The following is a 13,231-nucleotide window of genomic DNA, read 5'->3' on the forward strand; positions in this document are numbered from 1 at the left end:
TATAATTACTTTTTCCAATTAGTAAGATTAATGCACTGGAGGTTACAGGTTCCTCACATAGTTCGTCCAGTACACACATAAGTTGTGGCTTGTCCCATACATCGCTGATGTAAAAGTGAGACATATATCTAACAAATGTTAAACATCTCAAGAAAATGTATTCTCCAAGTTGTAGATAGTGCCTGAACTGCATGAACTGTATGATTAAGTACCTGAAATAGTCCGTAAATTGCTTCCGTACTCGCTTCGAAACGGATAAATGAATTAATTGACAGCACGACACAGCAGTAACTACATAAGGGCTACTATAATGCTTACACAGTATTAGTCTTATTCTTCTTCTTATTATTATTATTAGAGTGGTTAGATGCAAAACTTTAACAGCCTGAAGTCTTCCAATTTTTGCCAGTTCAGAAGTAAGGAGTGCAGCAATCAAGTAATTTACGAACAGCAAGTGTAGCGCATGTATTTTAACTCGGCTGATTTTAAATTGGGTCGCAGTGTGCAGGTCATGCAAGTGCCGCAGTGAAGAGTAATGCAGGAGATGTAAGTTTTGTAACAAGTGTGTGCCCTCACTGTGGATAGTTAGCTTTCTTATCTGAGAAGGATTTGTGGGTAGCACTTGCGATGCACCACGAATCCCTTCGTCGTTCATTCTAAATGTGACCATCCCCTCTCGCGCCCCCCCCCCCACCCCCACCCCACCGACACACAAATGGGAGTCATCTTTCATCATTTTAAAAATAAAAGTTTTCCAAGAAAATTCTTACATTTTACAATTTAGTTAGGTGCTAAAGTTGTGATAATGCGGGGGAGGAGGGACAACAGACTGCAGGGAGTTGGGGCTACTAGCTAATGTCTGATTGCACTCAGGAGTAATGGTCTAAGAAAGATAGGGAACCAATGTTCTAGGAGCTATTTACAGTGGACGTAAGACGGACATAGACAAATTTTCTGCTGGTACTGACAAACAGCGAGACTGTATGTTGACTTATAGTCATGGCATCGTACAAGGGATAGGAAAAATAATGTGAACACCTTTACTTACTTAGGAACGGTTTATCAATAAGGGGTTCGACCCCCATTTGCCCGTAATACAGTTGTGAGTCTTCTTGGAACACTGACATGTAATAATCGTATAGTCTCCAGTGGAATATTGTGCTACTCTTCGGTCAGAACCTCTTATAACTCCTGTAGTGACGAGGGAGGCAGAAATCTGCTCCGGAATCTGCGCTCCGATACCGCCCACAAGGGACTGTGTTGGCCAGGGAAGACGCTGCAGTTCAGTTGCATCCTCCTCATACAACGATTGTACTGTCCTGGCTGTGTGAATGGGTGCATTATCGTCCTGAAATATGGCATCATTTTTGGGGAATAACATTTAAATCATAGGGTGCAGCTGATCACCTAAAATGTTCACATAATTATTGTCTGTAACACGACCCTTGAGAGTAATGATGGGACCAACAGGATATCATGATATGGCTGCCCACACCATCACACTTCCACCTTCGTGCTTAACCGCTGGAACCAAGCAATCAGGATTGTAGGCTCAGAGCACTATGGGACTTAACATCTGAGGTCATCAGTCCCCTAGAATTTAGAACTACTTAAACCTAACTAACCTAAGGACATAACACACATCCATGCACGAGGCAGGATTCGAACCTGCGACCGTAGCGGTCGTGCGGTTCTAGACTGAAGCGCCTAGAACCGCTCGGCCACACCGGCCGGTCATTAGGATTGTAGGCTTCTTTTGGTGTTCTCCAGACGTAAACCCGGTTCGATGTTGGAAATCACGAAAACGTTGACTCGTCGGACCATACGACGTGTTTCCACTGATCAGCCGTCCAAGATTTATGCTCCTGACACCATGTTTTACGCTTCTTTGCGTTGGTTGTCGTCACTTATGGTTTCGGTATCCGTGAATATTTCCTTTATGGGGTTCTCGGTGGACAGTGTCGATGGATACGGGTCTCTAAGATGGCTACTGAGCTCTGCAGTCACTTTAGCCGCTGCAGTTTTGTGTTGTTTTGACGCAATTCGTGTTAGCGTACGACGATTTCTGTCATATAGATTTGATTTGCGCCCACTATTACGTTTACACGATGATGTCTTTCCATGTTTGTGCAGGCTGTCATTACTAATGAAACAGTTGCTCTTCATTCTATAAGTTGGCTGTCTTGGTTACTGATGCTCAAACTAAGCGCGCCCCCAAAATCTGCCCTCTCTGGAACTGTTATGTCTTTCATTGCACGTCGACGTCTGCCTCTGAATGAAAATACGAAGTGTGCAGTAGTCGTAAACAACCATCCCATTACTACCACTGTTCACATTATTTTGCCTATCCCCTGTATGTCTCCCACCCCACACAAGATCTTGGTGCATGGTCCAACAGTCATTGAACGTGCCCTTTTACCCACAGGTAGTTTAACAAAAGAAGCAGCCAAGGCCGGCAATAAGCGCTTTATTCTATATCGCCATCGTTTGCCACGAAATTCTCCTGAGAAGTAAGCAATCGGCACGTAATAAACAGGCTACTGCTGACGTGTTATCCATTAATAACAGGCATGAGACCGAGGTCAAAGACAACCAGCATGTGTTCTAAAACAAAGATTACATTTACTGCCCTTACGCGAAGAATGGACTAGACAGGCCCCTCAGGCTGAAAATGATAATGAATGGAGTTCCCAACAGAAACAGACTGCTCAGATGGACAGAACTGGGAGGCATTATCTGAATAATACACTACTGACCATTAAAATTGCTACACCACGAAGATGACGTGCTACAGACGCGGAATTTAACCGACAGGAAGAAGATGCTGTGATATGCAAATGATTAGCTTTTCAGAGCATTCACACCAGCTTGGCGCCGGTGGCGACACCTACAACGTGCTGACATGAGGAAAGTTTCCAACCGATTTCTCATATGCAAACAGCAGTTGATCGACGTTGCCTGGTGAAACGTTGTTGTGATGCCTGTGTAAGGATGAGAAATGCGTACCATCACGTTTCCGACTTTGATAAAGGTCGGATTGTAGCCTACCGCCATTGCGGTTTATCGTATCGTGACATTGCAGCTCGCGTTGGTCGAGATCCAATGACTGTTAGCAGAATATAGAATCGGTGGATTCAGGAGGGTAATACGGAACGCCGTGCTGGATCCCAACGGTCTCGTATCACTAGCAGTCGAGATGACAGGCATCTTATCCGCATGGCTGTAACGGATCGTGCAGCCACGTCTCCATCCCTGAATCAACAGATGGGGACGTTTGCAAGACAACAACCATCTGCACGAACAGTTCGACGACGTTTGCAGGAGCATGGACTATCAGCTCGGAGACCATGGCTGCGGTTACCCTTGATTCTGCATCACAGACAGGAGCGCCGGCTATGGTGTACTCAACGACGAACCTGGGTGCACGAATGGCAAAACGTCATTTTTTCGTATGAATCCAGTTTCTGTTTACAGCATCATGATGGTCGCATCCGTGTTTGGCGACATCGCGGTGAACGCACATTGGAAGCGTGTATTCGTCGTCGCCATACTGGCGTATCACCCGGCGTGATGGTATCGGGTGCCATTGGTTACACGTCTCGGTCATCTCTTGTTCGCATTGACGGCACTTTGAACAGTGGACGTTACATTTCAGATGTGTCATGACCCGTGGCTCGACCCTTAATTCGATCCCTGCGAAACCCTACATTTCAGCAGGATAATGCACGACCGCATTTTGCAGCTCCTGTACGGGCCTTTCTGGATACAGAAAATGTTCGAATGCTGTCCTGGCCAGCACATTCTCCAGATCTCTCACCAACTGAAAACGTCTGGTCAATGTTGGCCGAGCAACTGGCTCGTCAGAATACGCCCGTCACTACTCTTGATGAAACGTGGTATTGTGTTGAAGCTGAACGGGCAGCTGTACCTGTGCACGCCATCCAAGCTCTGTTTGACTCAATGCCCAGGCGTATCAAGGCCGTTATTACGGCCTGAGGTGGTTGTTCTGGGTACTGATTTCTCAGGATCTATGCACCCAAATTGCGTGAAAATGTAATCACATGTCAATTCTAGTATAATATATTTATCATCTGCATTTCTTCTTGGTGTAGCAATTTTAATGGCCAGTAGTGTACATAGCATTCTACGTAAGAGATAAAGAATCTAATAGAAATACCGTAATTGTTTTATTTCATGTTGCAACTTTGGCCAACTTCGTGCATGAAATACGCGTATGTGCACTGCCTCCGAGGGCACCGCTTAGACTATCTGCATGTGACTGTCCACAAAGTTGTCACTTCCTGGGACCGTGTCGTTCACTTACCCTCCCTGTTCCCCGCCACATCGACGTTCACGGGCTTTGTCCCAGTGAGCACCTGTCGGGCACCATCGAGGATCGACATTTCCATTATCACGTTGTGAGGGACATCGGTTCTCAGAAACCGTACGTAGTTTGTTATGTTAATAAATAGCTGATACTGCAAGTTGTGTATTTCAGCACTGCTAGTAACACGACCACGGTTAAGGACACTCCAGTAATAGCAACGAGGCTGTTTCTCGTATGTCTTTTTGTGTTTCCCGAAGTATATTATGTAGTTCATTGGACTGAAGCAGACCGTTAATTTCAAATCTGTATGTATGGTGTTCAACCTACTGGATATTCATTTGAGAACATGTTTGTTTTAATGCTTATTGCGTTATCATAGGCTACGTTCAGTGGTAGAGCAATATAATGTAATCATTAAAATCGGAACTATAAGAGCCGCGCGGTTGAAGGCGTCATGTCACGGACTGCGCGACCCCTCCCGTCGGAGGCTCGAGTCCTCCTTCGGGCATGGGTGATTGTGTTGTTCTTAGTATAAGTTAGTTTAAGTAATGTGTAAGTCTAGGGACCGATGACCTAAGCAGTTTGGTCCCTTACTAAGTCACAAGCATTTAAACAGAAGCTTAAGAATAAAGAAATCAGAATGACACAAATAAACTGAACCTGTAATTATTAAAGAAGAAACTCAGTAGAATCAAACTAATAGACAAATAATCAATGCCAAAATGATATCTAATTATATTTAAACCAGTGTAAGTTGTACTGATTTTGGTAGGCGTTCGTTACATTTCATTTTGCACATTGTGTCGAAATTTCGCAGTCGCAACTACGCGAAATTCTTGCCCTGGTAACCGTTCTCATTTGTGCATAGTTCAGGCGGTCCGTTCTTGTGTTGTTGCGTTAGGAATACTCTTATTTAATGCTGTTAGTCTGTATTGTTGTCGGTGCTTATGTGATGAATTTTTGGTGATTCTGTGATAGTTCGGGTTACAATTTGCTGACAGTGTATTTTCGCGTTAGGTTTGCGTGTCCTCTTGTCGCAGCTGTCACTAAGTCATTCAGTGACAGCGTTAGAAAACTCAGGAGCTATTGCAGAGCATACCTCAGCTCACTTAGGTTTTGGCTACGAAGGCCGCACTTCGGCAAGCCGCTGCCACATTTACGCCGAATTTTCGGACGTCTGACGGCCACAAAGAGGACTGGATCACGTACCGTCTGCAGTTGGAGATGCACTTTATAGCGTATGGCATACAAGATACTCAGCGCAGTGCTCACTTTATTACAAGTGCTGGTGCAGAGATACACCGTTTGTGCTGTCAGATTTTCCCAGAGTCTTGTGCACATGACGTAGATTTTGCTTTATTAGTGAAACTGTTAGATGCACATTTAATGCATATTTAACTGGAAGAATGCAGAAGGTTGAAATTAACATTACAGATAGTCTGCAAAAATTAGCAGAGCCCTCTAAATGGGGAGGTATCAAGAATAGTGTCCCACAGGGTTCATTCCTGGGTCCCTTATTGTTCTTAATATACACTCCTGGAAATTGAAATAAGAACACCGTGAATTCATTGTCCCGGGAAGGGGAAACTTTATTGACACATTCCTGGGGTCAGATACATCACATGATCACACTGACAGAACCACAGGCACATAGACACAGGCAACAGAGCATGCACAATGTCGGCACTAGTACAGTGTATATCCACCTTTCGCAGCAATGCAGGCTGCTATTCTCCCATGGAGACGATCGTAGAGATGCTGGATGTAGTCCTGTGGAACGGCTTGCCATGCCATTTCCACCTGGCGCCTCAGTTGGACCAGCGTTCGTGCTGGACGTGCAGACCGCGTGAGACGACGCTTCATCCAGTCCCAAACATGCTCAATGGGGGACAGATCCGGAGATCTTGCTGGCCAGGGTAGTTGAGTTACACCTTCCAGAGCACGTTTGGTGGCACGGGATGCATGCGGACGTGCATTGTCCTGTTGGAACAGCAAGTTCCCTTGCCGGTCTAGGAATGGTAGAACGATGGGTTCGATGACGGTTTGGATGTACCGTGCACTATTCAGTGTCCCCTCGACGATCACCAGTGGTGTACGGCCAGTGTAGGAGATCGCTCCCCACACCATGATGCCGGGTGTTGGCCCTGTGTGCCTCGGTCGTATGCAGTCCTGATTGTGGCGCTCACCTGCACGGCGCCAAACACGCATACGACCATCATTGGCACCAAGGCAGAAGCGACTCTCATCGCTGAAGACGACACGTCTCCATTCGTCCCTCCATTCACGCCTGTCGCGACACCACTGGAGGCGGGCTGCACGATGTTGGGGCGTGAGCGGAAGACGGCCTAACGGTGTGCGGGACCGTAGCCCAGCTTCATGGAGACGGTTGCGAATGGTCCTCGCCGATACCCCAGGAGCAACAGTGTCCCTAATTTGCTGGGAAGTGGCGGTGCGGTCCCCTACGGCACTGCGTAGGATCCTACGGTCTTGGCGTGCATCCGTGCGTCGCTGCGGTCCGGTCCCAGGTCGACGGGCACGTGCACCTTCCGCCGACCACTGGCGACAACATCGATGTACTGTGGAGACCCCACGCCCCACGTGTTGAGCAATTCGTTGGTACGTCCACCCGGCCTCCCGCATGCCCACTATACGCCCTCGCTCAAAGTCCGTCAACTGCACATACGGTTCACGTCCACGCTGTCGCGGCATGCTACCAGTGTTAAAGACTGCGATGGAGCTCCGTATGCCACGGCAAACTGGCTGACACTGACGGCGGCGGTGCACAAATGCTGCGCACCTAGCGCCATTCGACGGCCAACACCGCGGTTCCTGGTGTGTCCGCTGTGCCGTGCGTGTGATCATTGCTTGTACAGCCCTCTCGCAGTGTCCGGAGCAAGTATGGTGGGTCTGACACACCGGTGTCAATGTGTTCTTTTTTCCATTTCCAGGAGTGTATATTAATGACTTGCCACTCTGTATTTATGAAGATGCAAAGCTAGTTCTTTTTGCTGATGACACTAGTAATCACGTGCAACAAACAAGAATTAGATGAGGAGATTGTAAATAATGTCTTTCAGAAAATTATTAAGTGGTTCTGTGCAAATGGACTCTCACTAAATTTTGAGAAAACGCAGAACATACAATTTTGTACAGTAAATGGCATAACACCATTGAAAAATATAGACTTTAAACAGAAGTTTGTTGGTAGGGCAGAATATTCAAAAATTCTGGGTGCACTGATGAGAAATTGAATTGGAAGAAACACGTTGATGATCTGCTGAGATATTTAGGTTCAGCTGCTTATGGTGTGAGCGTTATTGCTAATTCTGTTGATAAACATATCGGTAAATTGGCCTCCTATGCCTATTTCCATTCACTGCTTTCATATGGCATCATATTTTGGGACAATTCATCATTAAGAGAAGAATTATTCATTGCCTAAAAGCGTGTAATCAAAATAATAGCTGGGGACCACCCAAGATCACCTTCCAGACATTTATTTAACGAACTTGGGGTATTCACAGTACCTTCGCAATCCATACATTCACTTACGAAATTTGTTATCAATGACCCATCCCAGTTCAAAAATAATAGAGAAGTGCATAGCTGCAACACTAGAAGAAAGGATGAGCTTCACTATTCTGGCTTGAATCGGACTTTGGCACAGAAAAGCGTGAATTATGATGCCACAAAAATCTTTGGTCATTTGCGAAATAGCGTCAAAAGTCTGACAGATAGCCAACCAACATTTAAAAATAAATTAAAAGAATTACTGAATGACAATTCCTTCTACTTAATAGATGAGTTTTTGGGTATGAAGTAGTAACTAAAAAAAAAGCAAGATATTGCAAGATATTGTATAAACAAAACTTATGTTAAACTGACACTTTCCACATCATTACGAATTCATCATGTATGGAACAAGTATTAATGTAATGTAATGTAATATTTCTGTTATTAACAGTCCCTTCAGATCGAGCTGTTAGTGTGCAACGTTCTTGGGTACTGATAAACAGTCTTCTCCTCAGTGTTCGAGTGAGGCCTGAACAAGGACAGTGCCGAGACTGGACGTCTGCGAGTTACATGTGTGTGGCGAGCTGGAACACTTTTCTGTCTGGTAGTTTGCAATGTTGTCGTGCCGGGTGGTATTCAGTTTCGTATTCACAGAGGGTGCATCAGCGAGTTGAGGCAAGCGACGATCTTCCAAAGGACGCCATTTCCGACTGCTTCTGCTGTTACTAATGAACACCCTCAAAGGAGGTGCATCGACCTTAAAACTGTAAACATCTGTCCTGCGGAAGTGCCAAGTGATGTCGCCGTATGCGATTCGCTCGACGACGGAAATTTAGCAACTATCAACGCACATATTAATAACATTGCACCGGAGCTCAAAGAAAAGTATAACTCTCTGTTAGTCCATCACCAGTTTTCAGGTGCAGTCAAACTACTTTAGCCATAACCCAGGCGAGCTTGGAAGGTCAGGTAGGCATACTGAAACAGGAATATGCTAGATTAAGACAACATGTGGAGATACGCACCATCGCTATTGCAAGACATGACCTCGAATCTATTGATTCACTGTAACAAGCCAGAATTGAAGGTCAAAGAGGCGTCCTGAAGAATGAAAACGATAAGCAGAGTGTGCTTGTGGAGGAGTTAGAGGAGGACAAATGCAGATTAAAAAGAAGAAACCGAGAAACAGAGAAAATCAAGACGGAAGCTGAAAAATTAAAAACCATACCAGGACTTCCATTTTAGTCCTTTGCTGCAGTAGTCACTAATAACAAAAGGAAAAATACAGTTGAAACAAAAATAAAAAACACCAAATCAAAACAAGCAGTAACTTTGTTTGTTAAATCAGACTCTAATCATGACTTAAACATGTTATCTGAGTACTTACATCCCAAATAAACCCTTACAAAGAGAAACTGAAAATTAAAGCAGTGCGCACAATCCCAACTGTGGTAATCATTGAAACTGAAACGCAGCACAGACATAAGGAGTGAAACAACAACAACAAAAAAACGCCAACCACTTACGACTGTTCAGCACCTTCTTGGCACATACACGGAACAAATGCTGCTGCAACCAAGAAACAGTTCGCACCAGAGGTTAAACTTAGGTTTAAGACAGGCCCAAAGGTTGGAAAAGGCTTCTTAAACAACGTACTTGAAGTGAGCTCACGTGTGACAAACCTACTCCTCAACCAAGGCCGAGTATTTCTGGGTTTCCAGTCATTATTCCTTAAAGGCTTTGTGGCCGTACCATACTGCTTTAAGTGCTGAGACATAGACAACACAACCAAGCTTAGCACGGAAAAGCAAATAGTTTGTGGCAGTGGCGGAGAAGAAGGACAAAAATGGTTCAAATGGCTCTGAGCACTACGTGACTTAACATCTGTGGTCATCAGTCCCCTAGAACCTAGAACTACTTAAACCTAACTAACCTAAGGACATCACACACATCCATGCCCGAGGCAATATCGAACATGCGACCGTAGCGGTCACACAGTTCCAGACTGAAGCGCCTAAAACCGTACGGCCACACCGGCTGGCGAAGAAGGACACAAAAGGACCGAGTGCCAGCAGGAGATAAACACCATTGGATGCATCTCTTGCACACGTAGATGCAGAGGAAAATCCTGTAATACAAACGGTGGGGTGGATTGTCAGACCTACAAGCCAGCTAGAAAAAATAGACTATGGCAATGGCTCCAGAATGAGATTTTCACTCTGCAGCGGAGTGTGCGCTGATATGAAACTTCCTGGCTGATTAAAACTGTGTGCCGGACCGAGACTCGATCTCGGGACCTTTGCCTTTCGCGGGCAAATGCTCTACCATCTTTTTTTTATCTCATTTTGTTCTATCTTGTTCGTTGAATTTGTTCGTGGCGGACGTCCGATGACACCCGTTCAAGTTGTTCGTTGATCCGTTCATATATATATATATATATATATATATATATATATATATATATATATATATATATATATATATATATATATATATATATATATATATATTACAGAGGGTAGCTAAATCCTCTGACCGAACAAGCTGAGCTACCGTGCCGGCACCATCTGAGCTACCCAAGCATGACTCACGCCCCGTCCTCACAGCTTTACTTCCGCCAGTCCCGAGTTCGAGTCTCGGTCCGGCACACAGTTTTAATCTGCTATGGCAATGGCTGCTAGTTCTATAAACGACCTGACAACACCGAGCAACTATCCATGTCTTGACTTTTGTATGTCCATCCTTGTGCCAGGGGGTCTGGGGGACTACGGCCGTTCACAGTTGTGAGAAAATGAAATACCTACAGCCATCCTTATGTTGTCATTTATTGTTTAGCTAGCACTTTCAGCGCTTCAATGCACCATCTTCTGGCCTTAGTCGATGGTGAAGGGGTTATCATGAGTCATAAATACGATGCATCAGTGGTCAACAACTGGTTTACGCACACTGTAACCATGATGGTGTCTCTCCAACCATCAACTGAGCTGACAGTTGACGGTTGGAGAGACGAAATCACAGTTACAGTCTGCATAAACCAGTTGTTGGCCACTGATGGTGTCAACAGTCGATGGTTGGAGAGACAACACCACAGTTACAGTCTATGTAAACCAGTTGTTGGCCACTGATGTAGTTGACAGTTGATGGTTGGAGAGACGACATCACAGTTATAGTCTGTGTAAACCAGTTCTTGGCCACAGATGGAGTTGACAGTTGACGGTATGAGAAACGACACACGGTCTGTGTAAACCAGTTGTTGGCCACTGATGGAGCTGACAGTTGATAGTTGGAGGGATGACATCACAGTTACTGTCTGCATAAACCAGTTGTTGGTCACTGATGCATCATACATACCGATCGTGATAACCCCTTCAGCATCAACTAAGCCCAGAACATGGTGTACTGAAGCACCAAAACTGGTAGTTACACAGTGAATGACAAGATAAGGACGGCTGTAGGTGTTTCAATTTCTTACAATATCCAAGCCTCGATCCCAACTCAAATGTTTACACACCACACAGTAGGGATAAGCACAAATCAACTTTCACAAGGACGAGAAGCTGGCGCCGGGCCATATCCTGGTGCCGACAGAGTGGTCTGTTTCTTGCAACACCAAATGTTGACAGTGATTCCCTCACACTAGTCCACATTGAGGTAACTCGGTCGAGCTTTCTAAACGTTACAGACTACACTGAAGACATGTGCTTTGTGGGGTTGACTGACCGAGGAGTAGCATGGCAGTTAAAATACGATCTACAGGAATGGGCCATATTACAGAACAGTGACTCTCAGATAGAAGAACCTGAGCAACAGCAGCTGCAGTATCCGCGAAAGAGGCATGGAAAAGTACTGAAGACAACTCTAACCCCACTGTCACGTCACAGAACATTGAAGCACAATTAACAGACCTTAACACCGAACCAAAATTCCAAACTACTGACACAAAGCTTAAGCAGAATACATACGATACTGTTAAGTCACCTTTATATCTGGAGGTTTTCAAAAGTCAAATACAATCATAGCAGACAATCCCAGCCTAGACATGATAAACAACGACAAGATGATTGATATCTCTGCCACCCAAGTGTGTGATAAGTAACCATGTCACAAACAAGAGAATGAAGTGGCAAGTAAGCGTTTTTATATGTCAATATGTAAAGCATGTATGTCGAACTGTAAACGGATCCTAGCCAAGGCTCCTCGAGTTACGTACCAGGAATAATGGAGATTAACCCTTGTGCGCAATTTCTGGTTATAAGGACAATTATAAATTTAAAAATTACAGGGTCGCCACCAGCACAAGCCTTTCCTAACAGTTAAAAAAAGACCGAACTGGAAATTATTAGTTTCATTAAATTAAGAATTTAATTATAAGAAAGCAAATTTTTGAAACAAACTAACATGATGAACAGCATTGTATGTCGTACATCAATGAGCTTGTTTAATTAAATGTGAATTCCTTAATTTTGAGACATTACACCGTTCACTTTGATTTTTCCTCCCATTTTTGTTCATCACAAGCAAGCAGATTAACATTAAAAAAATAAGGGAATAGAATATTAATTTGAAAAGTGGCATCAATGAGAAAGGTAAAAGATGCAGAATTTATCTTTTACATAGCACATTTATTTCATGACTGAATTTTATGCACATCCTTTGAATACACATGACTGGTGCCTGAATGAAAAATTTAACTAATTAATTCGCCAAAAAATGGTAGAATAGCACAATTAAAAAGGAAAAAGACACAAAAGGGAAGTGGAACACAATAATTCAATCATTCCATTTACATACCCACGACAGAAATAGTTCAGAGAGATACCTATCACCGTTATACTCATGCACTAGCTTGGTAAGAGGTTTATGCGATTCGCAAGGTTTTGTAGAGTAGATATACGAAGTAGAAACCGCGCCGGCCGCTTACGAACGGCCGAACTTCAGCACGTGGTTAACTTGATTACGAGTTAAATGTTCAGAAATTAGACATTAAACCAAGCACAAATGTAAGAAATTTTAATGGTGCAATGCCAGAATGATTTTGCCACCACGAAATAAAATTAATTCGTCAAGGTCACTGAAGCAATTAGGACAAAGAAAATCTCTCAGATACTAACAAACCCATAGACAACTGTAGTGACAAATAACATGATTGTAAAGAAGATATACACACTGGTGGTACCTACCAGATGCAAGATACAAATAACACACGTAATTACGTACACCATACAAAAACCAACAAAACAGGCGGAATTACATATGTAATATGGAGATCTGGAAACTAAACTCAAATTAAGTAAGATGGATCAGTGAGACATATTTCAGACCGCGCTTAGGCTTTTATCCGTCAGTCCACCCAAAGGGAGACTCAGTCTGTTTCCCAACGGCGGAACAGGC

This window comes from Schistocerca nitens, chromosome 4, assembly GCF_023898315.1.
Source record: "Schistocerca nitens isolate TAMUIC-IGC-003100 chromosome 4, iqSchNite1.1, whole genome shotgun sequence".
In the NCBI taxonomy this organism is placed as follows: domain Eukaryota; kingdom Metazoa; phylum Arthropoda; class Insecta; order Orthoptera; family Acrididae; genus Schistocerca; species Schistocerca nitens.